The sequence below is a fragment of the Elgaria multicarinata genome, chromosome 3 (genome assembly GCF_023053635.1).
Source record: "Elgaria multicarinata webbii isolate HBS135686 ecotype San Diego chromosome 3, rElgMul1.1.pri, whole genome shotgun sequence".
NCBI lineage: Eukaryota > Metazoa > Chordata > Lepidosauria > Squamata > Anguidae > Elgaria > Elgaria multicarinata.
In genome coordinates, this window is record NC_086173.1 from 44,250,620 (window position 1) to 44,278,287 (window position 27,668).

General features: G+C 44.2%; 1 pseudogene; it reads right to left on the reverse strand.

Moving 5' to 3' along the window:
- Positions 1-1,731: 1,731 nt before the first annotated feature.
- Positions 1,732-27,668, reverse strand: part of LOC134395324 (large ribosomal subunit protein eL18-like) — a 136,387-nt pseudogene continuing 110,450 nt past the window's right edge.

Consider the following 27,668-nt stretch of genomic DNA (forward strand, 5'->3'; position numbering starts at 1 on the left):
GCAGCAACACCTCCTCACAACCACAAAGTTTCCCCAGGGGCTGTGGCACTTTTGAATGGGAGCTGAGCTGGGCCAACACTCGGCTCTGCTCTGTACTTCCCTCTCATCATTATAAATTAACCCCCCCCCCCAATGCAATGCAACACAACACTGGGCATTGCATTTGGGTTTATCAAAATTGGCGCGCAGCAAGTCCTGCAGCCCTCTGGGTAAACCTTTTGGGGAAGTGGGGCAAAGTGGAGCCAAATGTTGGTGATAGCATGATGTGGGAGAAATGGTGGTGGTGGCGATGATGACGGCAGCTGGAAGGAAAAATGGAGGAGGGGGCTGTGGGCAAGGAGGGGGCAGCAGGCAGTAGGGTGGACATTGGTAGCACCATGCCCGAGTGACCATTGAAGTCTCCTGCTGGCATGGCAACTGTTTATGTAGTTGCCAGCAACCTCATACAGTGTTTGGGGAGGGGGGGCAGAGCTCAGTTTGCTTTGTATACAGAAGGTCCCAGGTTGATCCTGGGGGGGGGGGGGAACTGCCTAAACCCCTGGAGAGCCGCTGCTGCCAGTCAGTAACCTCATTCAGAAGACACCTTAACCCATGGCCTTTAACCATGGTGAATAAGGCTTTTTGCCTTATTCACCGTGGTTAAAGCTGTGGTTTAAGGTGTCTTCTGAACAGGGCCAGTGTCGACAATACTGGGCTAGAAGGACCAATGGTCTGGCTCAGTATAAGGCAGCTTCCTATGTTCCTAAGTAGGATAGCAAGTTTGAGTGTTCTGAAATGGATTGGGAGAAAGGATATGATCAGTTCTGCAGGTCAAGTTTTCAGAGGCATCTGGAAATTATTACTGTACAGGGTGAATCTTACCCAATACCTGTTTGCTTCCTGTGTGGCCTTTGCTAGCACCAGACATTCCTTTGGGAATGACAGAGACTTCTCATATTAAAAAAAAGATTCGAAGTCTTCTGAGATATTGGTGGGGACAGGGAGGGGGCATGGGAAACACTGCTTTGTTTGCTGAGCTGCTGTTTATGCCTCTGTGGTCTCCTCTTATCTCTGTGTTAGCAAAACAAATCAGCTGGATTACAGTGTCTTATTTGCTGTCTCTTTATCATCATCGTCATCTTCATAATCATTATTATTATTATTATTCCTTCTGGCAGCGGCAATAGCACTAATGTGTTTGGGAGCTGCTGCATGTCGAAGAGCCTCTGGTTAGGAATCCCAGCTATGCAAGCCATACAAATCAAAAGCAAGTAATTACAAGCACGGGATAATAGCAAAAGCTAGCTGGCAGCTATGGCCTAGTTCTCATAAGCAGCAAATGAGGTGGGAAACCTGTGTCTAACTGGACCACTGCAGATTGAACGTGTGTGGAGAGGGGAGGTCACATGATTTAATCTCTCCTCCGCCCTGCATATCCCTGCATATGGATGTTGCGGGAAAAGATTCACCCTCCCCCAGATATCTCCGCATATGTATACAGAAAACTAGGTTTCAGGGGAAAGCCTGCTTGCTTATTCATCTCCCTATCCATTTTATATGTGTAGGAAATTGGAATGTGTTCTGTGGCACCGTAAGGAAGCATTCCATCACGTTCCCACAACTAGACAATGGAGAGGTTTGTTTGTTTGTTTATTTATTTATTTATTACATCTTTATACCGCCCAATAGCCGAAGCTCTCTGGGCGGTTTACAAAATCTGGGCAGTTCACAAAATCTGGGTGGTTTACCACCTTATCTGCCACTTGTAGTTGTTCGACTGGCCTGGTGATCTTGAGCCCGTTCAACCTTGCGGCCGTTGGATCAGACATATGGCCATGTGGGGTGCTGGAGGCCTGGCTAAACTGTCAATAGACTTGATGGGTCTTCCTGGATGCAGAAAGCAACACAGTTCCCTGGCCTTTGGAGACAAGCCATGGCTAACTGGTCAAAAGTCATGACCTGGCCACCACCTTTCAGGATGGGTCTACAGGCTCCCTGGGTCACTCTGAGATCACAAACCTTCAATTTTGGGGATATCCTGGATGCAGATATCATCTGTTCTGGTCCGCTTGCACTGGCTGCCTGTATGTTTCCGAGCCCAATTCAAGGTGCTGGTTTTGACCTATAAAGCCTTACACGGCTTGGGACCATAATACCTGATGGAACGCCTCTCCTGACGTGAATATACCCGGTCACTACATTCAACATCTAAGGTCCCCCTCCGGGTGCTACTCCGAGAGAGGCTCGGAGTGTGGCAACAAGGGATAGGGCCTTTTCGGTGGTGGCCTCCAGACTGTGGAACGATCTCCCTGATGAGGCTCGCCTGGCACCAACGCTGCTATCTTTCCGGTGCCAGGTTAAGACTTTCCTCTTTGCCCAGGCATATGGCGGCACATCCTAATTACCCACATGTTTAGTTTTTAATAGGTTTTTAATGCTTTATGTGTGTATATTCTGTGTTTTAGAGTTTTAAATTTTGTATACTTGTTTTTACCTCAATTTTAGAATTTCTGTAAACCGCCCAGAGAGCCCTGGCTATGGGAGCGGTATATAAGTGTAATAAAATAAAATAAATAAATGAACAGCCATTTTGTTTTCCTGGTCTGGGAGCTTCATCTTGCAGATCATGCGGGATACAGACATTGGAGGCTGGTTGGTGTGACTCATAAAGAGCCATTTGAGTACCACCTTGTTGAATTTTGCATTGGTCTGTTGAGCAAGAAATCTGTAGAGGCGAAGGTAAATATCCTGATTCTTAGGCTCCTTATGTCAAACCTTTGGTCCTTGCTGTAGTGAATGTCGACTTCCGTGGCGGTGTCCCTGGAAAAAAAAGAGAAAGGAAGAGGCCATAGCTGCACAAAAGAACCAGCTTATGGTACATACTTCTGGACCACAAGATTCTGGTTCTTCAAAGTCATAATATCCACTGGCCCTGATCCTGCTGATGACACTCATGTGTTGTTAATTGCATGAAGGGTGTTTCATCTAGTTTGGCCCTCAGATTTCTGTTTTGTTTTCATTCAAAATATTTAGGAGTCAGCTAGTCTGGCCTGAAATTTTGCACGGTTAGAGAAAATTTATGGAATGGAACTCTAAGAGTTTAAGATGAGATATGGTGAGGTTGAGGGGAGCAGGAACATGGGTTCATTCGAGCACATCCTGGAGGATGGTTGGAGCCAACCCATGTGTGGGATGGAGCCCTCTCACCCACATTCTCTTGTTTCACACAACCGCTTCTGCACATGACCACTGATAAACCATGGGGTTGGGCTTACCATGTGACTTTGGGCAAGGCTCTCTTTCTTTGTGACTCCGTTTCAATCTCCCATGCTTGTCCTATTCAAATGGAAATAATGATTAATGATCCGTCATTAAATGGAAATGATGCTACAGCTAGGGATGTGCAAATCAGCAAGACCTGAGCTCATCAAGTTTCTCCAAATTCCATCACAAAGCTCATTCCAATTTATATTTATCAGATTATGAGCTTTATTTTTTTATTTTATACCATGCTTTTAAATTTTAAACTTTGGGGTTGTATCTTCTCATGGAGTATTTCATGGTTTAAATGGCTTTGAACCACCCAGAGAGCTTTGGCTATTGGACGTATAGAAATATAATAAATAAAATATTTCTTTTTGCATGAAAATTCATATTTTTGTGCTTATTTCCCCCAAAATATGTATCAATTGTGCGCATTTTTGAAATGTTTTGTCCACCTTTTATGTTGATTAAAGCATGACTGCACATTTTTTGTAAGTATGTGCATTCCCCAAATGTATGCATTTTTAACACATTTTTTTTTTTTTTTTTGGTCTAGTGTATTGCATTGCAAGCTCGGAAATATCCGGAATTCAACCAAGGCTTGCATTCAGTTCTGGGAAGGATGAACTGGGTTAATTCTGGTCAAAGATGAACTGAAATGAATTGCTCAACATTCAACCATTCTATTCCAAGAACTCTAGGGCAAAGGAAAAAAGGTCTTGCATGAAGATGCATTGTTGGCAGCTAAAGAGACTATCGCTCTACCAGTGCAGTAAACCTAATATAAAACGGGCATTGGATGAACCAAATTAGGATCATATCTGTCTTTGAGACAGATGCTCTCCCTGTGAACCCAGCACCTGGCAAAACAGAGGTCCTTTGGTCCTGTCTGGAGGCTACAATGAGTCACTGCTATAAACCAAACTGCTTTTCTGTTTGCTTAGTCTGCCCTGTTTGGCTTGTGGCTTTCAGTCACTGCTGTAAAACAAACAGTCAGGATGTAGAGACTTGGAGGAGGCAGAGATCAGGGCAATATTTAGAGATACCCGGTGGTCTAAAATATACCCCTTCCTCTTTGTTAAACGTCATTCATGGCCCACATCAATAATAATGCTCTTTGTTTAGATTTATTTATTTATTGCTGCATCCTGTCTTCTCCTCACCACCCAGATTTTTACTGACAGAATTAGGCAATAAATAATAGATAATAGTAAATAATACATTTACTGACTCACAATGCAGGATGAGCAGGGAAACACCGAATTTCTCCAGCAGTTGAACCCGCTAAGTCAAGCAAACTGTAAATCAAATGGGAGAAGGGGAAAAATACACCTCACACTGACTAGAACAGATATTTAAATTTAAAATGGCTCTCTTCCACTCTCTGTTCATGTTAAGAACATTCACAAGTAGGACATTCCAGACCAAAATACATTTCAGTCTCAAGGCCATATTGCACTTTATAGAGCAACAAATCTGGGAACGCTCAACAGGAAGCCACAGCCAATTGCACTGCTTTTGACAAGTGCAGCTGTATGATACATGAGTTTTAAAACACCTGTTTGTTGCATCTGTACCTTATATTTTCAGATGTACACTGGTGTACATTAAAAAAAAGTAAGCCCTTTGTGTCCCTTGTGGTAACATGATAGGTTAGATCCAGATTTGTTGTTCTGCTGGTAGAAGATAATGCTTGTGGAATGGGATATCTCCTAACCCTCTGGAGCGATTTGGCAGGCACACAGAAGGCTGCAAGGGGAGGAGAAAATGGCTGGGAACATTAAACGCACATGCGCGCACACAGAAACACATGGTGAAGAACATCCACCCCCCACCTCCTGCCTTGACAGTTTGTATCTTGGTAGGTCTCTGGGGTGGATTTCCCCATTGGGCTGATTTAGGATTGCACTACCCAGGTTCTAAATTCCTTGGAGGTGAAGGCTGTTTGGAATTCTGAAAGTGTGCTCTTTGTTCTTGAATGCCTTCCTTTCTTGGCACTAAATCCAGTTTCCAATTAAACGATGCTTGATTGGTGTGATGTTCTAAATATTCTGCCACAGTATATGGCGAAGACAGATCACCCACTCTTTTTATGTATGTATGTATGTATATATGTAATTTTTTACTGCTGTATTTATATAGCTCTAACAGACGTTCTCTGGGAGCCTCACAAATAAATATAACATTAAAATACACTATAAAACAGTAACAATAATGAACAATAAAAGACAGTTTTAAAACGGAGAAATCCAGGATAATAGACATACGTTATTTCAAAGGCCTGAGTGAATAAAAGGTCTTGACCTGGTACCAAAAGTACTATAAACATGGCTCTGCACTTGGAGTGACACCACTATCAAATAGGCCCTTTCACTTCATTTGTCAGGAGCTCTTGGGTTTATGGAGAAGATAAAGAGGTTTGGTTACATACATATGGGAGAAGACAGTCTTTCAGATAACCTGTTCAGGTCTTTAAAGATTAAAAGCGGCCCTTTAAATTGGGCCCAGAAAAGGACTGGGTGCTAGTGCAGCAACCGACAATGCAGAGGTTTAATATGGCCAAAACTACCAGTCCCACAATGGGCTTCATCACATGTACTTCCGCCCCCCAGGTTTGCCTCCATGATTTCCACCTCTGTTTCATTAGCACATCAAGCTAACGGTCCCTTTAATGTGTGTTTCTGGCATCGCCACTGTACCGGTGAAATCTCCCTTCGCTTGTTAGGGCAGGGAGTTCCATATGGGGGTGGGGGATGCTACGGAGAAAGCTCTCAATGTGCATTGCTACTAAATGTGCCTCAGAAGACCGAACAGCTGATCTTAAAGGATGAGAAGATTCACATGTGAGGAGGCAGTCTTTTAAGTTGCCTCGTCTCAAGCTGGTTAGGGCTTTCAACCAACCCCTTGAATTGCACTCAGAAACAAACTAGCAGTCAGTGCAGCTGATGCAACAAAGGGAATCACATGATCTTTGCCCCAGTCAAGATTTTAGCGGCTGCTTTCTGCACTGATTGAGGTTTCCAAGTGGTAAGGGCAGCCCCACACAGAATGCTTTAAAACAGTCCAAATGAGATGTAACGGATGCATGTCGGTTTCATGACCAATTCTGCCCATAGCAGGAATGGGCACAGATGGTACATTGGCCAAAGCTAGACAAAAGCAGTCCTGGCACTTATGGGATGTATGAAAGTTTGGTAAAACACATCTGGCATGCCACACTATACTACTTCTCTTTGTACTGTAATCAGAAAGATGGGGGCTAATCTCTCAAGGGTGGTTTAGAACTATGTTAGCATCAAAGGCAAAAGAAAAATGCTAACATGGTGTGTTTGTGGCCATGAAATAAATTCACCCCTAAATGGCAATGAAATGATGCAGGCATTCCATTGGATAGGGGTGACTTTTACCCAGTGTCCTGTTGATTTAAGTAAGTGGTAGGTGGGGACTATCATCAAAGCCCAGAGTCTATTGTTTGAGCATCACGGGTGTCACAAAATTACTGCTGACTTAAACTCTGGCTAATGGATTCAGGATGGTTCTTGTTGAGTAATTATGTTCAATGAGACCCTGTCAATAAAATTTGCTGTCAAGTGTCACTTTGTACAATATCAACTCTAATGGGTTCAGGTGTGGGGAATGGATTGATGTGGAAACTGCTGATTTATTAAAAAGAGAGGCACAAGAGAAAGAATGGAGCATGAGAACTGTTTATGACCCACTTTGATTCTGGGAGGTACGTTTAGCATAATTTAAGTGAATATTACACAGCAGGTTGCAAGGAACTCTACTAGTTACACAACATCATAGATGGTTGCTATTCTTCAGATTTTAACACAATAAACATTAATGTAAAACAAAATTAACCGTAGTTACATATAGCTTATCCCAGGTGGATATTGGCTTCCATAGTATTATAGGGCCACGGTTGTTAAGGCTGAGTTGTCTGAATCACATTCCACCATCATAACCAGAAATTGGATGGGGGGGCAGTAGGTTCTATGGCTTATACTGAGACAATAGCTCAACAGACTTTACTGAAACTTGGCAGTGTTGGAGAGGTGGGTTTGTAGGTGGTCTGTGCTGATTTTGAGGTAGAAAGGGCAAGAAGTGGCTAATTTATAGGATCTTAGATTTGACAAGTTTGACAGGTATTGCCTGGGGTTTTTCCATAACCTTAGATGGTTTCACTTTGTAGTAACATTTCTTTCTTTGTACAGTGCTTCTTGGAAAACAGTTTTGTCATCTTAGGTAAAGATGAAGGTGCAGTATGTGCTGTGTCCCAGAAGAAGTATAAGTTATTTGTAGGTTTTATAAAAAAAAAGCAAAGAAAAAAGTATGTTTCTTTCCACCACATTTTAGCCTGTGGTATTTCATATATCCTCTTATACATAGGATGGGTTGGGAAAAGCAGCGTGAGAGCAGCCCTCTGGTAGAATGGGAGCATCTCAACTCTTTTTGACCCTAATGAGCCACCATAGGGAGATTCTTTCTGTGGGGACTGTGAGGAGAGGGGGGAGGATTATAAATGAAGGTTCTGCCCTTCTCCAAGGTACCAGTCAGCCAATGTTTGACAACCAACTGTCAGTAACTGAAGCCTGCAACTACCTCTGAGTCCTGGATTGCACAGCTAGCAACAGTTTTTATTTTAATAATAGCCTATCTGTAGCTGTCATATCACTATCCCTTCCTTCCATTACTATTATTTTTTACTGTTTGAAGACGTGCTTTAAATCATCTACAAATTTGGATGTTTTATTTATTTATTTAAGTTTTGATTTGTATCCTGTCTTTCAACCAAAAATGGCATTTGAGGCAACAAGGAGTTTCACAGTCAGGGAGCAGCCACCAAGAAAGCCCTCTTTTGCATTGCTCCCAAATGTGCCCCTGAAGTGACAGTCTTGAAAGAAGGGCCTCTCCCAAAGAGCTTAAAAACTGGGCAGGTTCATATGGGATAAAGCGGTCTTTCAGGTAGCCTGGTCCTAAACCTTTTAGGGCTTTATAGGTCAAATACTTTTGAATTCTGCCCAGAAATAGAATAGTAACCAGTGAAGCTGCTGTAACAAGGGAGTTATGTGTTCCAGACCCAGTCAACAGCCTCCGCCATTCTAGACCAGTTGAACTTTATGAACAGTTTTCAAAGGCAGCCCCATGTATTATACTACTCCAAACAGGATGCAACTAAGGCATGTGTGACTGTGACCAGGTTAGATGTTTCTAGAAATGGGTGCAGTTGGAACACTAGCCTCAGCTGTGAAAATGCACTCTTGGCCACCACCAAAACCTGGGCATCCAGGTTCAAGGCCAAGTCCAGATGTACACCCAGTCTGCAAGCTTGAGTCTTCAGTGGGAATGTAACTCCATCTTGTACAGGTTGAATCCCTATTCCCTGATCTGCCTTTTGACTAACTAAGAGCACCTCTGTCTTGTCTGGATTAAGCTTCTATTGGTTTGCCTTCATCCAGTCTATTATTGACACCTGACACTGCTTTAGAACTAGAACAGCTTCCTAGGATTTTAATGGAAAGGAGAAAGAGAGTTGGGTGTCATCAGTGTACTGGTGGCACTGAACCCCCAAACTCTGAACAATCTCTCCCAGTGGTTTCATGTACCTGATATTATCCAACATATTGGGGTTCAGGGATGATGGTTATTTTTTAAACAAAGGTCTTATCACTGTCTATTTTCAGCAAGATGTAAAGTGGCATTCACCACTACCATTATCCACTCAGCCAGTCCTGCCCCCACCCTCTGAGTTTGGTCCACCCACAGACTCTGGAAGAAGGAGCATGTAGGGCAGCATAGAATGAAGATGAAAACTTAATGTGCTGCCATCTTTATCTTACCTCCTGATGGCTGTGAGACTTGGATACTATTCTAAAGCCATCTTATTGACCTGGAAGGCTTCCCTCTTCACTGCTTAAGAGCTATTTACAATAGAATCTTCAGAGAAGGGATTGCCAGGGATTTGGAAAGTTCTTGAATCTTTTAACATTGAGAGCATGTTCAATGGGACTCATTTTCATTGAACTGGAAATGGGGACCATATGGAGACCTTCTATATACTTCAAATAGTGCTCTATAGTTAGCTAAGCACAGGAATTCATTTCAGAGGTCAAGTCATCCTTCAATACAAAGGCACTGCTGTGTTTTGTGCAGTTTGGTCCTAAGTGAGACCACTGGTCTATCTAGCTCAGGACTGTCTGCTATGCCTGGCAGTGGCTCTCCCTACTATGGCCCTTTACATCAGGGGTGGGCAACTTGCGGCACACTACTGCCTCCCAGTATCACCCCTGCAGCCCTCCAAAAGTCAGGGGAAAACAACAGAAGTGGTTTGCCAGTGAAATTCAGTGGCAACAAGCTATCTTTGTCCTTGGTAAACCATCATAGTGGTTTATGTCCTTTGGGAGAATCCAGGGAGAAAAAATGGTCTCCAAACCACCCAATGTTGCCCACTCCTGCTTTACCTGAAGATGCCAGGGACTGAACTTGAGACTTTATGCATGCAAAGCATTTACTTTAGCAATGAGTTATGGCTTCTCCCATTAAGTGTCACTTGGAATCTTGTATCCTTTGAATCCTGCTTATCTTTAATGATATCATTTCTTTACACAATCAAACCTGTGCAGAATACAAATAATAAAAATGCAAAAGAGGGATAAAGTTAATTAGGGAAAGGCATAAACAGATAAATATTTACAATCTGTTAAAATCTGTTTATTCTGTACATAACAGTTCTCAAAATAATCCAAAATCTTGCCACAGAATTCATTAAATCTATTTATGTATTGAAGTCAATTTTGCTGATATCAGTGGGACATAGGATTGCAGCTAAGGAGAGATGAATCAGTGTATTTCTAGTCCGTGTCATGGTTGCATATATTTCACTCATAAATCAGTTCCATCCCATTTTTGTATTAATCTCCAAATTGGATTTTTTTTTTCACCTGCACAGAAATTTTCATTTACATATGTTTTAAAGTACACATTTCTAAATACATTTTCTCTTGTCTTGAAAAGTATTTTGAAATTCATCTTTTGAGATGAACGCAGCATCAGAACATTCAGGAAGTGCAAAACCCAGTGGTTTGCTAGGTTCCTAGCCTCACTTTAGTTGAGGAAATGGAGATCGAGTTAATTCATATTGCAATTTGCAACGATTGAATTCCTCTAGCATCCCTAGCTGCAGTGTAAATTTCTTAATGCTGGCAATATTTCAAGAGGTCTCAAAGTGAAATGATTGTTGTTGTTCCGAGTGACATCTACACCTGAATCTTGCTCCTGTTCAGTGTTCCAGTCATTGAGTTACACTCTCCTCCACAATACTCCTTTCCATTCCCCCTCTGGTCCAAACTTCCCAGTTTTCTCGGTTTGGCCACAGAGCATCTTCAGGCCTCATTGGTAAGTTTGGGGTTAGGGTACCCATGACCTGAGTTGCTTTGTACTTCTGGTTCCTCCCTTTTGTGCATTGATGATGCTTTCCGGCTATATGAGGATCGGCACTTGCTTATGAACTTTGGAAGTAGAGGGGATGGCTTATTATTTATAAAGTAGAAGAGGACAGTCCAATGCTCCAAGGAGCTTAGAATCAAAATTCATTACAGGGCTCTATCCTTGCATCAATGGGGAAATGCACAATTTACGGAGGCTCTGGAAACTGTGCAAATCCCCCCTCCCCAGTTGTGTCAACTGATGCAGGAAGGGGAAGTGTGTGATTTTGACACACAGGTGGGCAGCTGCTGAGTGCTTGCTGGGGCCTTGTGAGTGCTTGGGTGAGTTGGACGCAGGGGCCCAGTTGGGCACTCATGGCATCCCTACACAGGGGAAACAGGAGGGGGAAAAGGGGAGCCAGGGGTAGACAGAGGAGGAGCAATATGTGCTTGCTCCAGTTGCATATGTTGAGCCTGAGTTGCAGTAGAGCAAAGGAACTAGGGGTGTGTGGCAAAGGGTCTTTGGGAAAAGGGAATTTTGAGAAGGGATTTATAGAGAGCCAGAGAGGTGGAAAACAGCAAGAGACCATTCCAAGCATGTGGAGCACCAAGGGAGGAAAAAAAGAGCAGCTACTTTAGAGGGGGCAGAAGGCTGTCAGACAATGGAGAGGATGAAGCTGAAGTAGTGGGAAATCATGGATGTATGAGGACATAAGAGTTGGGAGACAAGGTTACAATCAATACCCCAATGAGGTGTTTGCCTGAATGCATGAGGGCTTAGAGTAGGCAGAGGGATGGGGCTGTACATGCTGACCCTGTCCCCTATGTTTCCAGGCATGCTCAGCTACCCCTCCCCACCCATCTCCAGGCATGCTGACCCCACTCACTCAGTTCAGACCTTGCCATGTTGAACTGGCAAGATCTGAAATGAGCTTCTACTCATACTCACATGGAGAGTTCCACTCACGTTCATGTGAACACAAGTAGAAATCCCTTCCAGACCTTCCCGATTAAAGATAAATTCATGAGGAATGAGGGTATGGTGACTAATAATGATGGCTATATATTATTTCTAGTGTCAGAGGCAGTATACCTTTCAATATCAGTTGCTGGGGAACACAAGTGGGAGGGTGCTGTTGCACTCATGTCCTGCTTGAGATGAGCTTCTCATAGGTACCTAGTTGGCCACTATGGAAACAGAATGCTGGAATGCTTTGGTCTGATCCAGCACAGCTCTTCTTATATTCATATGACAACCATTAACCTCATGTCCTACTTGTGGGCTACCCAGGGGAGTCTGATCGGCCACTGTGGGAAGCAGAATGCTATCTATATTAACCTTTGTTCTTATCCAGAAAGGCTCTGCTTATATTTTATGTTTATGAAGAAACAGTGCAGGAAGCATTGCCTTGATAAAACAAGTGCCTTAAATAAAAACCTGCACTTACTCTCTGGAAATGGTGGTGTAATCTGCATAGATATTGCGGTATACATTGTCCAGGATGGATGGAAGGGTATTTTGATATAAGCAGCTGAGTATGGATGTATTGCAGGAGCATTAGCTCTCCCTTTCATAACCCCAGGCCAGTGTTAAAAGCAGGTAGCAAAATGTTATGGGGTACTTGCAAAACATTCACTCACGTTCATTGCTAAAAGGCATACTGTGCAGAGTTGTGAAAACACGTAATCCATTTTCATCACAGAGGTGGAAACTCCTAAGATAACAGATCACTTTAATAATGTTACCTAAACTCCATTTTCTTTATTTTAAAGAAAAGATGGAAAGAAGGTGAAGACCATATGCTAAAATGTCTCTAGTATAGATGGGAGCTGAACAAAATATGTATTCTATTGCCAGTCTTGAGGCCAGGAATCCTACACCAAAAACCTCCTCTATCCCTCAGAAGTCTGCCTGGCCTCTTCTTAAAAAATGTTCAGTAATGGAGAATCTACAGCTTTCCCATAAACCTTGTTCATTTCCCTAGTTATTTGAGAGCCAGTATGGTGTCGCAGTTAGACTGTTGGACTGGGACTCAGGAGACCTGGGTTCTGGTCCTCACTGGAGCATGAATCTGACTGGGTGATTTCAAACCAGTCACTGGCTCGCAGCCTAACCTACCTCATAGGGTTGTTGTGAGGATAAAATGGAGAGGAGGATCATATAAGTCACCTTGGGTTTCTTGCAAAAGGAAAAAAAGTGGGATATCAATGTCATAACAACAACAACAACAACAACAACAACAACAATTAATAAATAGAAATTGGTATCACTCTCTTTGATGCAGCAGAAGAAGGGCATAATGGTGCTTGAGAGGTATGGGACAATGAGGAAGTACTGACATTGACAGCCCCTACTAGCTCCACTGGGTCTTCCTCTATGTAAAATGGCAAATGGAAGGGGTCAGAGTCTTAAATCATTTTTAGGAGGCAAGTGTGGCACCAGACATTTGACTCCTGCTACGAGTTTGATTTCAGAGAGCAGCCACACCGGTCCAACTCTTAACTTTGGAACAGTAACTCAGCTTCTGTGACTGAAGGGTGAGCACAAATGTAACCTATTTGGAGTGATTTCTCCTGCTATGGTATCTTAGCCCCAATCTGGATTTAAAAGATGGATAAGTCCTAAGTGTAGTGTGTGTGTGTGTGTGTGTGTGTGAGAGAGAGAGAGAGAGAGAGGGATTCTAGCTGTGGGCAGGGGATGGTTGAATCTGTCAGCTTCCTGCAGAGGGGAGGAAAAAGTCTAACTCTTTTAAAGTGCATTTCGATACCAGATGTCAGCTCAAGTGCTGGCAAAGAAAACACACACAGTTTTAAAGAAAAGAACATGATCTTGATATAGCTATGGGGGTGGTGGTGCAGACAGTCTCACATAATCTGGTTTGTACTTTTAAATAGCGTGTATGCAGGGGAGGATTGTGGCTCCGATTTCAGTGGGGCAGTGATTTCATTCTGGGTTTTAGCTAGAGCCATCTAGGTGTCTAAAGGACCTATCCAAGGTACTGAAATCTATCCCCAAAATTGGTCCATCATATTGGATATCTCCTTTGGTCTTCTGGCTGGTTCTAACTAAAAGGAATCACCATTCCACTGAAACTGGAGCCAACAGCATCCATTGCTCATAGGATTTAAACATTGCAAGACTGCTCTGGTAATGGGGACATGAAGTGTGATATTTGGTTCTCATGAAGTCCCAGGGTAAGAGCAGAGGAAGAGCCCTTCATCTCTCTTGAATATGAAAATTTAGTGAACTTTGGAAAATTCTTATAAAAAATGAACTGAAATGAAATTCTATTTGCCAAATCTCTACTGGCCAAACTCAATACCTACAGCTTTTTCCAGCATGGAGAGTATCATGATGTACCTGGCTGCTATATAGCTGTTAAAGATGAGTCTGTCAGAAAAAAGAGGTGGCAATCCTAATTCAGTGCTAAGATGGCTGAGTACACAGGGATACTGACTTTTAAGAGTTTAGCACTCCAAGCCCTGAGTTTGTTTGGATGAATCTGTGACTTTCGGTTCTTTTTGTCCCAAACATGGAGAACTTCGCATTTTGATGAATTCTTATCAAAGCTGAAATTTCTTACACTAAACAAGGGTCTACCTAGCCCATCGTCTTGTTTCCAGCAAATGGCCAACCAGATGCTTCCAGGATGTCAACACACATGAAGGCAAGAGCCACCCTCCATAGCCTCCTTCACCCAAAACTAGCATTCAAAGCCATAATGTCTCTGAACATAAAAGCCCTATATAGCCATCACGAGGATTAGCCATTGACAAACCAATCCTCCATGCATGTATCTAAAGCCACCAAAGCCGGCAGCCACATCTTTCCACAGTGAATTATGCAAGTTAATTATGCATTGAATAAGTACTTTATTTTGACTGTTCTGAATCTATTGCCAATCAATTTCATTGAATAACCCTGAGTTTTAGTATTAGGGGTTGGAGGAATATATCTGACTTTTTTTGTTTTGTCTACATCATGCATAATTTATAAAAACCTCTGTCGAAACCACCCCACCCCAAGTTCTCATTGTTCTAAACTAAAAAAAAGCCTTCCCAAAGCTGATGCCCTCCAAATGTGCTGGACTGCAACTCCTATCATTCTGAGCCAGCATGGCTATTGGGAGTTGCAAGCCAACACTTCTGGAGGGCATCAGGTTGAAAATGGCTGGCCTAGAATCTTGGTATTTGGGATGTTGTTTGAAAGTGCTGCTGAGTGATTCACTCCTCCTGCTTACTTCTGAGTAGACATGCAGAAGCTTGTGCTGCTTCCTTCTGTGTAGGCTAAAATTTGGCCATTCCCACTTTGCCCTTGGCCCTGCGCGAGGATGGAATGTGCCCCCCCACAAGACCTTTGCCAGATTGGAATTTGGCCCTTGACTGAAAAAAGTTCCCCACCTCTGCCCTAGATGCTTTAGCCTCTCTTGTGGGTAAAGTGCTCCAACTCGCAGATCATTTACGTTGACCTTTTTAATATAACTTTTTCTTTTCCATGATGCTATTTTTGAGATGTAGTGACTAGAGCTGTACACCGTATTCCAAATGTGACTGCACCGTTGATATATATATAAAGGCACCACTATTTGGAATCTCCCCTTCCCCAGTGCTGACACAGACTGAGTTGTCATTTTCACGGACCAAGACTCCAGGATCTCTTTCCAGGATATCCATATTACACAGATGCTCAATCTTACATTGGTTTCTAATTTGCCCACTATAGCAATGTTATCTTTTAGTACCAAACATTCTGTTATTTCCTCCCCGTAGTGGCTTGGAGGATTCTGCCATTAGCATCTATGCATTGCCTCCCTGAACTCTTTGGTCCCTAAAAGGCTAGCAATAGTTTCTGTATGTTCATTGGCAAGTTCCACCCTATCCCCACTTTGAGAATCCGAAACATGTACAGCGGGATCATCATCCCAAAGACTGTCATCACAAACAGTTTCCCAGGTTCTGTCAATTTCCCCCGAGAAATCAGTTTAAAAGCTCCTATGTGATTTTTTTTTATGTTAACTGCCAACCACCTGAGTCTTTTATGGTTCTGTGGAACCCATCTCTTTTGTATGGGCTTGTTTGTCCCAAAATGATTCCTGGGACTTAGGAAGCTACCTTATTCTGCGACAGACCCTTGGTCCATGTAGCTCACTATTGTCTACACCAGCTGATAGTGGTTCTTCAGAGTTTCAGAAAAGGGGTCTTTCCCAGTCTTATCTGGAGATGTCAGAGGTCTTAGCTAGCCCTACCTGTTAGCCCGCGATGGAGGAGGGAAGATCTCGCGTTGTGTTTAACGCGAAATCCCTCCTCTGTTTACACGTGACATGCGACGATCTCAGAAGGAGAGGCGTTGCACCTGCCATTTTTTAAAACTTAAAGGGCCAGCAGCACACAAATGCTTGTGCGCATAAGGTAAGTGGTTTTTAAAATTTAAATTACTTTCCCCGCTCCCTGCACCCTACCCCTGATGGGTGCAGCGCTCCTGAGGAGTGCTGCACCCCATGCACGGCTTCTGGCTCCTTGAGAGGGATCCCTGATCCCGGGATCCCCTGTGCATCATGTGGATGCACAGGGACGATCCCGGGGATCACCCCGGGATAAAGCTCCATCTAGCTATGGCCAGAGGTTGAATCTGGGATCTTTTGCATGCAAAGCACATTCTCTACCACTGAGCTATGGCCTAAAAATATCCATCCATTCATCCTTATCTTTCATATTGATACCACCATCACTTTCACACATTAGGAACTCATAGCTCTGCCGTCCTCATCAGCCTGAACCATGTCCACTACCTTCACACCAAGCAGGCAAGTCACCACCATTTGGAAAACAATACTCATTACAAATACATGTCTTTATGTTCCTAATGATCACATCTTCCAGTAATAGACCCCACTCACCTATCACACCCTGGGGGGATGTCCTCATCAGGAGATAATATCAGTTTGTCCCCTAAGAAATTGGTCCCTTCAAGGGATCATTTTGATCTTCCTCAGTATGATAGATAGCCTTTTGCACAAAGAAAAAATGCCAAAGAATAAAGACCCTTATTCGCAATAACAGCAAAAGACCTGTCAGCATGGAAGTAGGATCTTTCTACCTGAAGGTCTCCTCTACATCCCTCTCTGCTTTTCTCAACTTCTCCAGGTCAGCCACCATATTCTCAAGGGAAATAACAGAGGCCTTAATTGCCAGGAGCTAACTGAACATCCGCCCAGCAGGCAGATAGGTCATAATATGTGGCATACTGTGTAAAATTCTGGATCTCTCTCACATTTTGGTGGCTTTCTATTTGTGTGTGTGTGTGTGTTAAAAATCATGAACAAGTTGAAAAAAGAATTAAGGGTTTTCCAAAGTTTTTTTAAGCCAATATTTGCTTGCCACAGCCACACAAACAACTGTTGAATCGGCCTTCTGAGACATGGAATTGTGTAGGGTTTTCTCCAATTTAGGCTGAAGTACATGGAGAACGTGCAGTAGAAATTTGAAGGGGGGAAAGTATGCTTGTACTGTGGGCAGCTATGGTGCCATCAATACCTCACTTGCTCTTAAAATGTTATGTCACTCAGCCTTAAAACCATTGAAAGCTGTGTGTATGCTCTGAAAACATCAGCATGGAAACAGACACAATGTCTTTTATTCTAGTCTGATTGTCTCATCCATTCAACCCTCCCCCATTCCGACACACAAAGTCTTTTATTCTAGTCTGATTGTCTCTCGCTCACACACATTGAATAAATCACAGATCCTGTTTGAAAAGACGCCTGTCATTCTGATGATTTCGCAGACTACATTTCTGTTTCTTCTTCTAGCTTCCTTCTTTAGAATACACAGTGTGGCAATAGGAAGTGAAGACCATTCAGTGTTCATTAATTCACTCCAAGGAGAAGCAAAACCATCATCACCCGGAGGAGACTGTGTCCCACCTTTCTCCTGTTCTTGTTGAGAGACTTTGGAATCACAGGGCTGGGGGTGGGGACCTTTGCCTGAGCCCCTGTAGAGCTGCTGTCAATCAAGGTAGACAAGACTGGGCTTGAGGGATCACTGTGCAAAGCACTAGGGGTGTGCACGGACCCCCCGATCCAACCCGCGGGCCAATCCGAAAATTTCGGATCGGCCCGCTCTGCTCCGCACCACTCCACCCATAGTCCACTCCTCTTCACCGTGGAGCTCCGGCTCCTAATCGGAGCTCCGCAGTGGAGAGGAGTGGCGCCAGGTAAGGCCCCCCTCCCTCCTCTCCCTTACCTGCAGAGACCAAGTGCGAGATCAAGTCTTACCTGCAAGTGCGGCCTAGACTTCCTGGTTGAGCCGCGGGCTCAATTGAAGAAGCCGAGGGACCGCGGACGGACGCAGGTAAGGGAGAGGAGGGAGGGGGGTTTACTGGGCTCCGCCGCCGCCGCCTGTGCGGCGATGGCGGTAGAGCCCGGTAAGGGACCAAGGGGGAGGGGGGCCTTACCTGCGTCCGTCCGCGGTCCCTCGGCTTCTTCAATTGAGCCCATGGCTCAACCAGGAAGTCTGGGCCGCAATTGAAGAAGCCGAGGGACCACAGACGGACGCAGGTAAGGGAGAGGAGGGAGGGGGGGTTACCGGGCCCTGCCGCTGTCGCTGGATGGGCGACAGCGACAGCGGCAGGGCCTGGTAAACCCCACTTACCTTTTTTGTGGAGCTCCGTATCGAGGCGAAGGATCCGCCTTCATCTCGATCTGCTCCGCAACGCTCCACCGGCCCCCCAATCCTCTTCGCCTCCACCTTTAGGGTAGGCGAAGCCTCCCGCTCCGCTCCTGCTTCTCCGGTTCGAGGAGAAGCGGAGCACATCCCTACAAAGCACAGCTTCATATGTTCATAAAAGAAACAGAGCTCTCCACGGTGTCTTTGGAAGGTGAACTCAGTTGCTCACTTCTACATTCTGTCCCTTTCCCATGCTCTCACAGCACACACATAGGCTAGATCTAGAGTGTCATCACATGGGGAGAAAACATGTTTTATTACCATCAGTTCCCCACCCCTGCTTTTGTCCCTCATTACTTCCTCTTTCTGCCCAGAGGGGAAAGAGGAATGAAGCAAAGGCCACATGGTCCATTCTGGGGCAGTTTTTGTCGCGACACTTTTTCTGCACAGAGCAGGCGATTGTGGCACATTCCTTTTTTAAAAAATGGAATAAAAGGGGTCTATTTAGTGATGGAAAAACAAGTGGAAGGAATGGGATGTGCGCAGGAGGTGGATGTTGTATTCTAAAGGACATGCGCACATCCGTAAGTGGGCAGTAGTGAGCGTGCTATAAAACACTCATCTGATGAACCTCAGCTATTGCTTTATAGTGGTATTAAAGTACATTGATAACTGTTGGGGCACATTCCACATACTGCTTTCATGATGTTATTTCCTGCTTTTCATTCCACATTTGTAAGGATTTGACACAAAGTGTAGATCTAGCAATAGTTCTGAATGGAATTGTGAGAAAGCATGTTTTAGAGAAGGAGAAATGGAGCAGTAGCAACTTCATGCTCTCATGACAGCAATAGTGTCCATTTCTGACCTAGGATAGTGGAGCTGGGTGAAGGCCAACCTGTGCAGAAATAGAGTTTGCATCACAGTTAGTGTGGTTCCAATTTCTGAAGAACCGCTCTCTTCTGCTTCAGCACAGCCTAGGTTGAATGAACCAACAGGTGTACAGATAGGATTACATGCATGAACCAGTGCACTCCACCCTGAGGTTGCAGACATGCACCTGTTTCCTCCAACCACTTCCAACCACTCTTATTCACAGTTTCACACAGAACAGGAAACTGAATCTACGTCTTCTGAAGCCCACACAAACACAGAAGCACCCTCCTTTTCAATCAGTGGGCCTCTGATAGGAAAAAGAAAAATGGGTGAAGGTTATTGTTATTAGCACATTTTCTGACTATGCTGTCTGAATCAGAGGCCAGAGTAGCCTTGAGGGCGATTCCTGGTTCCTATGTATATTTTAGATCCTTCACTCAAAGGAGTATCTCCTTACATGGAGTGGAGGATTTGAGTCATGCCGGAGGGTTGCTAGGGGCTTCAGAGCCAAAACATCAGGTGCAGCTGAGTTCTGTGTACACACCAAGAAAGCAATAAAGGGAATGGAGCATCCCGTCGAGAGACAGAAGTGAAGAGAATTATATATAGGGAGAGAGATTAAAACAGCGCATGCAGTGGAGGAGAGAGAACAGAGGAAATTCACTTTCCTTTCTTCTATTCTTGACAGAATTCCATTATTCTTTGCCAGATGAAAAACACATCAACTACCACCCCCCCTCCCCTCCAGCAGCCTCAGCAGTACCTGATGGGGTGATATTTAACGAATTAGGCGAGCAGAAGAAGGGGGCTGTTCGGACTCCCATCATAAACCGTGATACACAGCCTGTAACTCAGAGTATGCACAGCAGGCAATCCATCTTCCTGACTGGAAGATAAAATGGTTAAATTTCAGATAATCCCAGATAGTAAATTCCCTATAAGCTAAAATCAATATTGGCACAACTGTGCGTCATTAAAAACTAAATGAACATGACAAAAGCCAAACAGCAGCCTATTAAACAAATGAGCTTTCTTTCTACATGGAACAGTAGGTTATTAAATCCTCTATTACCAGAAAGTTGCTTTCATATACTCTGTGTGTGTGTGTGTGTGTGTGTGTGTGTGTGTGTGTGTGTGCATGTGTGCGTATATATATTATATACGCGTCCATATCCATATCCATAGGGCAAAAACACCTTTATCAAAGGTGTCTGTGAAGGAGATCACACAAACATAGTCTTACTTTAAGCCAGTGGCTCCCCAAACCCTTTACTAAGGAACTAGTCTATTATCGTATTCCTTTACATTCTTTAGGATCAGCTGGATACAGAGCCAGTGTGGTGTAGTGGCTAAAGTGTTGGACTGGGAGTCAGGGGATCTGGGTTCTATCCCCGCTTGGCCATGGAAACCCACTGGGTGACTTTGGGCCAGTCACAGACTCTCAACCTAACCTACCTCACAGGTTTGTTGTGGTGAGGGTAAAATGGAGAGGAGGAGGGTTATGTATGCTGCCTTGGGTTCCTTGGAGGAAAAAAGGTGGGATATAAATGCAATAAATAAATGAAACAAATAAATATTGCAGTCAATGATCTTGGCTTGGCTCAGCTTTAAGCGTGTATACAGACAACAACCATTCACCAAGTGGTAAATTATGGTGATGGGCATACAACTGCGTGATCAGCCATATATCTCTACAATCCAGCCATGTGGGAAGGTGAATTCTGCCACTTCCCCATATTTCTGGAAGAATGTGGATGCATGCCTGTTATAAGGGAGGTGATGCAGAGGCAGCTCCCCAAGCAGATGTGTGCCCATCGTAAGCCCTAGGCAGCATCTGTGAGGGTGAAAAGGGTGGTGGGGTGAGGACACACATGCAAAGCCCACCCCCAGTATTGCCATGCCTGCTGGACCCACTCTTCCTGTTTCTGGCCTTGCAAGGTCTAGAGGAGACTTTGATTTTGCATTCATTTGAATGTAAGCAGAACCCTCTTGCAATGAGGAATTCTGATGAAACAGGGTCCCCAGTCACATGGAGTGTTCTATTTGTGTTCAGGTGAATGTGACTAGAAGCCTCCTTCAGGACTTACTGCTCAATGCAGCAAGGTCAGGAGCAGGGGAGGCAGGGACATTGGGATATTGGGAGCAGGAACTGACAAGGCTGGGGAGGGCACAGCATGCCAGAGGTGAGCACCCACCCTCTCTCTCACACACACAGATTTCCCCCCTTCCCCCAACTGCAATTTGATTGGAAAAATCTGTCCATTTACTCCAATGGATGCCTTTTTCTAAGCCTAATTACAGCCCAAAGGGGTGATTTGGGGACTTCTCAGTGGCTATGCCTCCAAGCTTTATCGCAGCATGGGGGAAAGTGATTTGGGGGTGGGAGGTGTAGTAGGGAAGTTGCAATTGACCCAGCCTGCTCAGGCTGACTATTGGAATCTTCTAGATAGGAAGGAGTATAAAGGGCTTCCTGTTCTAGGTGAATCTCACTTGAGCAACCATGTTTTCCCATGAACTGTGGCACGTTCTTCAGCCCTGGCTTCCACCTTGACGCCACCACTTGGTTTGTCCTCTGGTTCTGACTCTCTCTTCAATCCCAACTTGTTCTTTGATCCCAGCTACTGCCTTGCCCATGGCTTCTGATTTTTGGCTCATCTCAGATTCCTGCCCGCAGCCCACCAGCCTGTACTTGTGCCATATCCTTTACCACTTTGGATGGCTACCAATGGGAGAACGTTACACCAGCTCTGAGCAAGGAAGCACAACTCTGAATTTTGTGGAGAGTTATCTTTCTGCAGCCTTAGGACAGTCACTGCCATGGCCCTGCTAGTGGTGGGCTTCAGTTCTCTTCTCATGCACCTATCAAACAGGGCCTAGCAAGAAGAGTTTAGCCAAAGGATAGTGCCAGCATACAGATGATATGAAAACCCATAAACAGGGTAAAAATATAAACCCCTGAAGTCCTAATTATTGCAGAACAGAGTTCCTATGGGTCCAATGTGATACCGGTCAGTCTCATGTTTCAGTGTGTGCTTGTCATTCAAACAGTTGCAGATCCCACATTGTAGCTAAATCAAGTCATATCCAGATAGTCATAAAAATAACCCCTGGAAATGGCTCAGAAGCTTTACGATTAGTATAGAAATGGAATTTCTGAGAGATTAAAGGTGTGTTGGTGGTAATAATTCAGTAGATGCACCACACCTGACCTGAATCCTATACATATTTCTCTGAAACATTTTGTCACAGGCACTATACAAACTGAACTGTGGAATTGGAATGCTGTGGCGGTGGTCAAGGCACCAGAGAGAGACAGAGAGATGGAGGCATTCAGAGAGCCCTCCATTTAGACCTCCAGCTCCAGTTCACTAAAGCTGGCCTCCACCGGACAGGTCCAATTCTTGCAGAGCAGCAGAGTTGCTCTTGAAGGGAGTGGAAGTGATAGGAGGGTTTGCAGGGTGGATTGTGGGAAGGCATTTGGGCCCTGTCATGCTCCCAATGGTGCTACTGGGAGTGTAATAGAGTCCACTTTATAGAAATGGGGTTTGGCTTGTTATTTCCTGATCATTGTGAATATTATTTCCCCCCATAATGGCTTGGTTTGATATATGTGATATTTTTAACTAGTTGGCAAGAACAGGATAGAGATCATCGTCAGACAGTTCTGTGTGATCAACCAATCAGATGCGATCATTGTGAATGTGGCCCCTTCGCTATGGCAATGATAATTTGTCCCAATACAATGGACATCAATAGTTATGAGACCTCTTGAAGATAGTTGAAATAAGGACACAGAACAGAGGTCAGGCAGGAGGTCATAGCTCTTTTCTTCATTTATTATAACATTTACATCCTGCCCTTCAAAAAGATTTCTCCTAGAGCAGCTTGCAAAAAATATATCAGTGGGCTGGTACCAGGTTTAATGGCGCCCTGGCCAAGATGCCAGCTGCCCAACCCAGCACCATTCTGGTGACCCTACCCAAGTAAACTCACCAGGCATCAGTGGGCACAGCACAGGGACAAACAACAGCACTCAGCCTGGCTTTGAGAAGAGAAGTGTTGGATGATCTGGCTGCAGCTGCCGTCTTCATTTCCCCCAACTGCATTGCCAGAAATGAGGGTTTTCACCACTAATAAAAATAAAAATTAAAAATTAAAAAGGACCAAAGATGACCCGCATTTGCACAATGATTCCATTTGCTAATTTTATATGCATCTATGCAAATAATTACTAGAATTTCCCAGGAGTAAAGGCCATTTCCCATCCAAATCATCCCAAAGAAATTCTTCAATTAATTTTCACCTCACCCCTATATCTCCCTAATTACCTTATAGCACCCCAGATACCCCACTAATCTGAAGTTGAAGGAAGGGTGCCTGTGAGATACCACAATCCTGCCCCCTGCAGCTGCTATCAGCAGTCCTACATATCTCCAATTTATTGTAAGCAAGGTTGAAGACTGCAGTCTTGGTGCTGATTCCTGAACTGAACAAAGAGGAAACAGGCCTCTTCTTGAAGATGCTTCTTCAGTGCCCCAGTTGCTCAAGACTCCTCTTAAACCCCCAACAAAGATTTTAGGGGGAGTCTTACTAAGCAATGAAGTTGTGGTCTTATCTCAATAGCCTGGTCATGTCAAGCTTCCACCATATCAAGTTGACATTTTCTGCAGCCATATTTTCAACAGATACCAGTTAGCTGTTAAGAATGAAGGTGAAATGAAATAAACAGTGAGTTTATCACCATTTGTTAGATTATTCGAATCATTCTTTCAGGTTCAGTGTTATCTATACATACCTAAAAGTGCATCTTGTATTTAATTTAGTAAATCTGTTTAGGATCTTAGCCTTAGCTGTTATACCTGGTGCAGTGTCAGCTCCCAGCATAGTAAGGCAAAAGCTTAGGTGGGGGAGTCCTAAAGTCCTTTTTTCTACTTTAGTTTAATCCAAGAGCAAGGCAGCAAATCGGCTGCAGGCACACCATGTAAAGTCTCACTGTGCTCCTTGGAAATTCAGCCAATGCTTGCTCCTCCTCTCTTCCTCTTCAATCCCCCTCCCTGCTCCTCACCCCACACTCTGATGGTGTATGCAGGCAGCATCAGTCCCATTGTGGCTGCAGCAGCTCATGACCAACTAGAGCACTTTCCACCAAAGACAAGAACAAAGAGCAAACACACACACACACCCCATACCCATGCACACCACATGTCTTCAGAATCCCAGATATTTAGAGGCCAAGTTGGAACCCAATATAGGAAGCTGCCTTATATTGAGTTAGACCATTGGTCCATCTAGCCCACTATTGTCTATACTGATTTGGATACAGCTCTCCAGGTTTCCAGGCAGGATTCTTCCCTCGCTCTACCTGGAGAAGCCGGGGATTGAACCTGGGACCTTCTGCATGCAAAGCATGTGCTCTGTCATACTGAGCTATGGTCTGGACAGGATCTTAAAATCCCAGGAGATTACAGGACACTTGGCTACAGTACCAGAAGGCCTCTGGGCTTTGAAGAAGATGGTGGCTGCAGCCTCCTCTGGTGCTTCTCTGGGGCTGCAACGAATGCCACCCCCCTAGAATGTTTTGGACCTTTTTTAAAGAAAGAAAAAGGGATGCTGGTGACCAGTACTGGCCATATAGGGCCTTCTAGGGCCTGTTCCTCTCCCCCACCTAAGCTTTTGCCTTACTACTCTGCCTCACCACTCTGTCGCAAAGATCATCTTCTTGGCTCGCCGCTCCGACCATGTTACTCCGCTTCTGAAATCTCTTCATTGGCTTCCAATTCACTTCAGAATCCAATATAAACTTCTCCTGTTAACCTTCAAAGCTTTTCACGGTCTAGCTCCTTCCTATCTCTCCTCTCTCATCTCACACTATTGCCCCGCTCGTGCTCTTCGCTCCTCTGATGCCATGTTTCTCACCTGCCCAAGGGCCTCTACTTCCCTTGCTCAGCTTCGTCCATTCTCTTCTGCTGCCCCTTACGCCTGGAACGCTCTTCCAGAACATTTGAGAACTACAAGTTCAACCGCAGCTTTTAAAGCTCAACTAAAAACTTTTCTTTTTCCTAAAGCTTTTAAAACTTGATGTTGTGCAGACTTCTACTGTTACTTTCTACTGTTAGTTTTACCCTACCCTGTGCCTGCTTACCCTACCCTGTGCCTGTTTGCATTCTCTTCCCCTCCTTATTGTTTTACTATGATTTTATTAGAATGTAAGCCTATGCGGCAGGGTCTTGCTATTTACTGTTTTACTCTGTACAGCACCATGTACACTGATGGTGCTATATAAATAAATAAATAATAATAATAATAATAATAATAATAATAATAATAATAATAATAATACTATGCTGGGAGCTGACACTGCACCAGGTATAACAGCTAAGGCAAAGATCCTAAACAGATTTACTAAATTAAATACAAGATGCACTTTTAGGTATGTATAGATAACACTGAACCGAAAAGAATGATTCAAATAATCTAACAAATGGTGATAAACTCACCGTTTATTTCATTTCACCCTCATTCTTAACAGCTAACTGGTATCTGTTGAAAATATGGCTGCAGAAAATGTCAACTTGATATGGTGGAAGCTTGACATGACCAGGCTATTGAGATAAGTGTGATCATGGTATTATTATGTAAATTCACCTTAGTTTTCACAGGGTTCGTGTTTTATCTGAAATGACAACTAAAATAGAAACCTGTTTTTCTTTTTGACTGGTTGTTGCTCCAGACTGCAGAGCACAAATGTTTTCAACCTTCCTATCCAAAAGGCCAGTTTAATTAGAGTTCTAATTATCTGCCATGGCCCACAGAAGAACACAACTTCCAATCTTTTTGTTAGCTTTTGTATCATTGAGAGCAGACTGGCTGACCACAGTCCCTTGCCTATGTTCAGGCTAAAGCAAAGATCAATGGACTAACTCCCCAGGTGGATAGGCCTTCAGAAATAAGCAAATAATGATATCAATTTGCTTTCTATTTTTGCTTAATTGAAATGTGTTCTCTTCTAAAACTGCAACTAAGGGAGATGCAGCCAACTCCATCAAATAGCTTTCATCCAGCTGCTACCTTTTTTTGGAGAGACCCAACCCATCTTCAAAAGGTTTTTGGAGTGCCAAGAAAGTGACAACTTTTCTATGGTTCTTTGACTTTTAAACCACATTTGGAATGGGCAGCTCATCAAATAGAGGACATCTTCAAACAGAAGACTGTCTTTGCCAGCTCTCCAAAATATGGGATTCTTCTCTGAGAAATAGGACAACAGCCACCCTATGCAGTCAACAACACCCTTTCTCTGTGTTCCACACCTATTTTACTCTGACATATCCAAGTAACTGGCCCAGAGACTAAATTTTCATTGGCCAGAATGTCCTTTTGCCCTACATGGGCATACTGTCACCTTTTATGTCACCTCAGGGCTGCTCCACATGTCTGGTGCTGCCATCTGCATCATTCAGAGGCCCTACTATTTAGGAACTTTTCTGGCTCAGCTTCTGTGTGAAATGAACCTTTGGCTTGGCCAGTGAACAGGAAAACCAGCCACATGCTTTGCACTGCTGCTGTTCCAGGACTGCGGTTTTAATCTCTGCAGCCACAGGGTTGGGTCAGCATGCATTTCTCAAGATCCCTCTGGTACATCATTTATTCCTGACGGGTCATGCCTCACTTGCCCATTTCCCCATTTCTATTGGGTGGGTGGGTGGGGGCTGAAATTGAAAGTCAAGAAAGTGGAGCATGCTCCAGCGGAGCCACGCATAGTTTGGCATGGTTCAGTGCAGAATCTGAAATGAAAAGGGGGCCGGTGGGAGCTGCCAGTTCAGCCTTCCTGCTCTTTGTACCATTGGAATCACATTCTTAGAAAAGCTGATTCTGCACATTCTGGAGATACGCCTCAATCTTCTCTGAGGGTTGAAATAGGTTGTTGACTTTGTGTTTTCCTGACAGCTCATATCTTTAAAACACAATCCAGTATCTGCCTCCTCTATCACCACCACCGCACCCCTGCATCAAAGTTGTATTCATTTTTGGAAGAGTGACCTCCAGACCTATGGGTGGTTGGCAAGGATTATTCCTAGCTCTTGCTGGGTTTGAAATGAAGGTGGAGCTGCCATATTGATCTGATGTCTGGGACACCTACCTACCTCACCCCCGTGGATGTAAAATCAATACCATGCTGCCCTCTTTCCTGACATTGTCAAGAGCAGAAATAGAAAGGAAAAACAAGCTGTTGGAAGGAAAACAGCCCATTAGGAGGACAAATATTTTGCACAGAATACAGCAGGAGTAGGCAACTATGACCTTCCAGATGTTTTCCCCTACAACTCCCATGATCCCTTACCATTGGCTATGCTAGCTAGGGCTGATGTGAGCTGTAGGCCAAAACAGGTGGAGGCCCACAAGCAGGGCCAGCTGCAGATTTTTGAGATACCTTATGCAACAGTCCCTCAATGGGCCTCC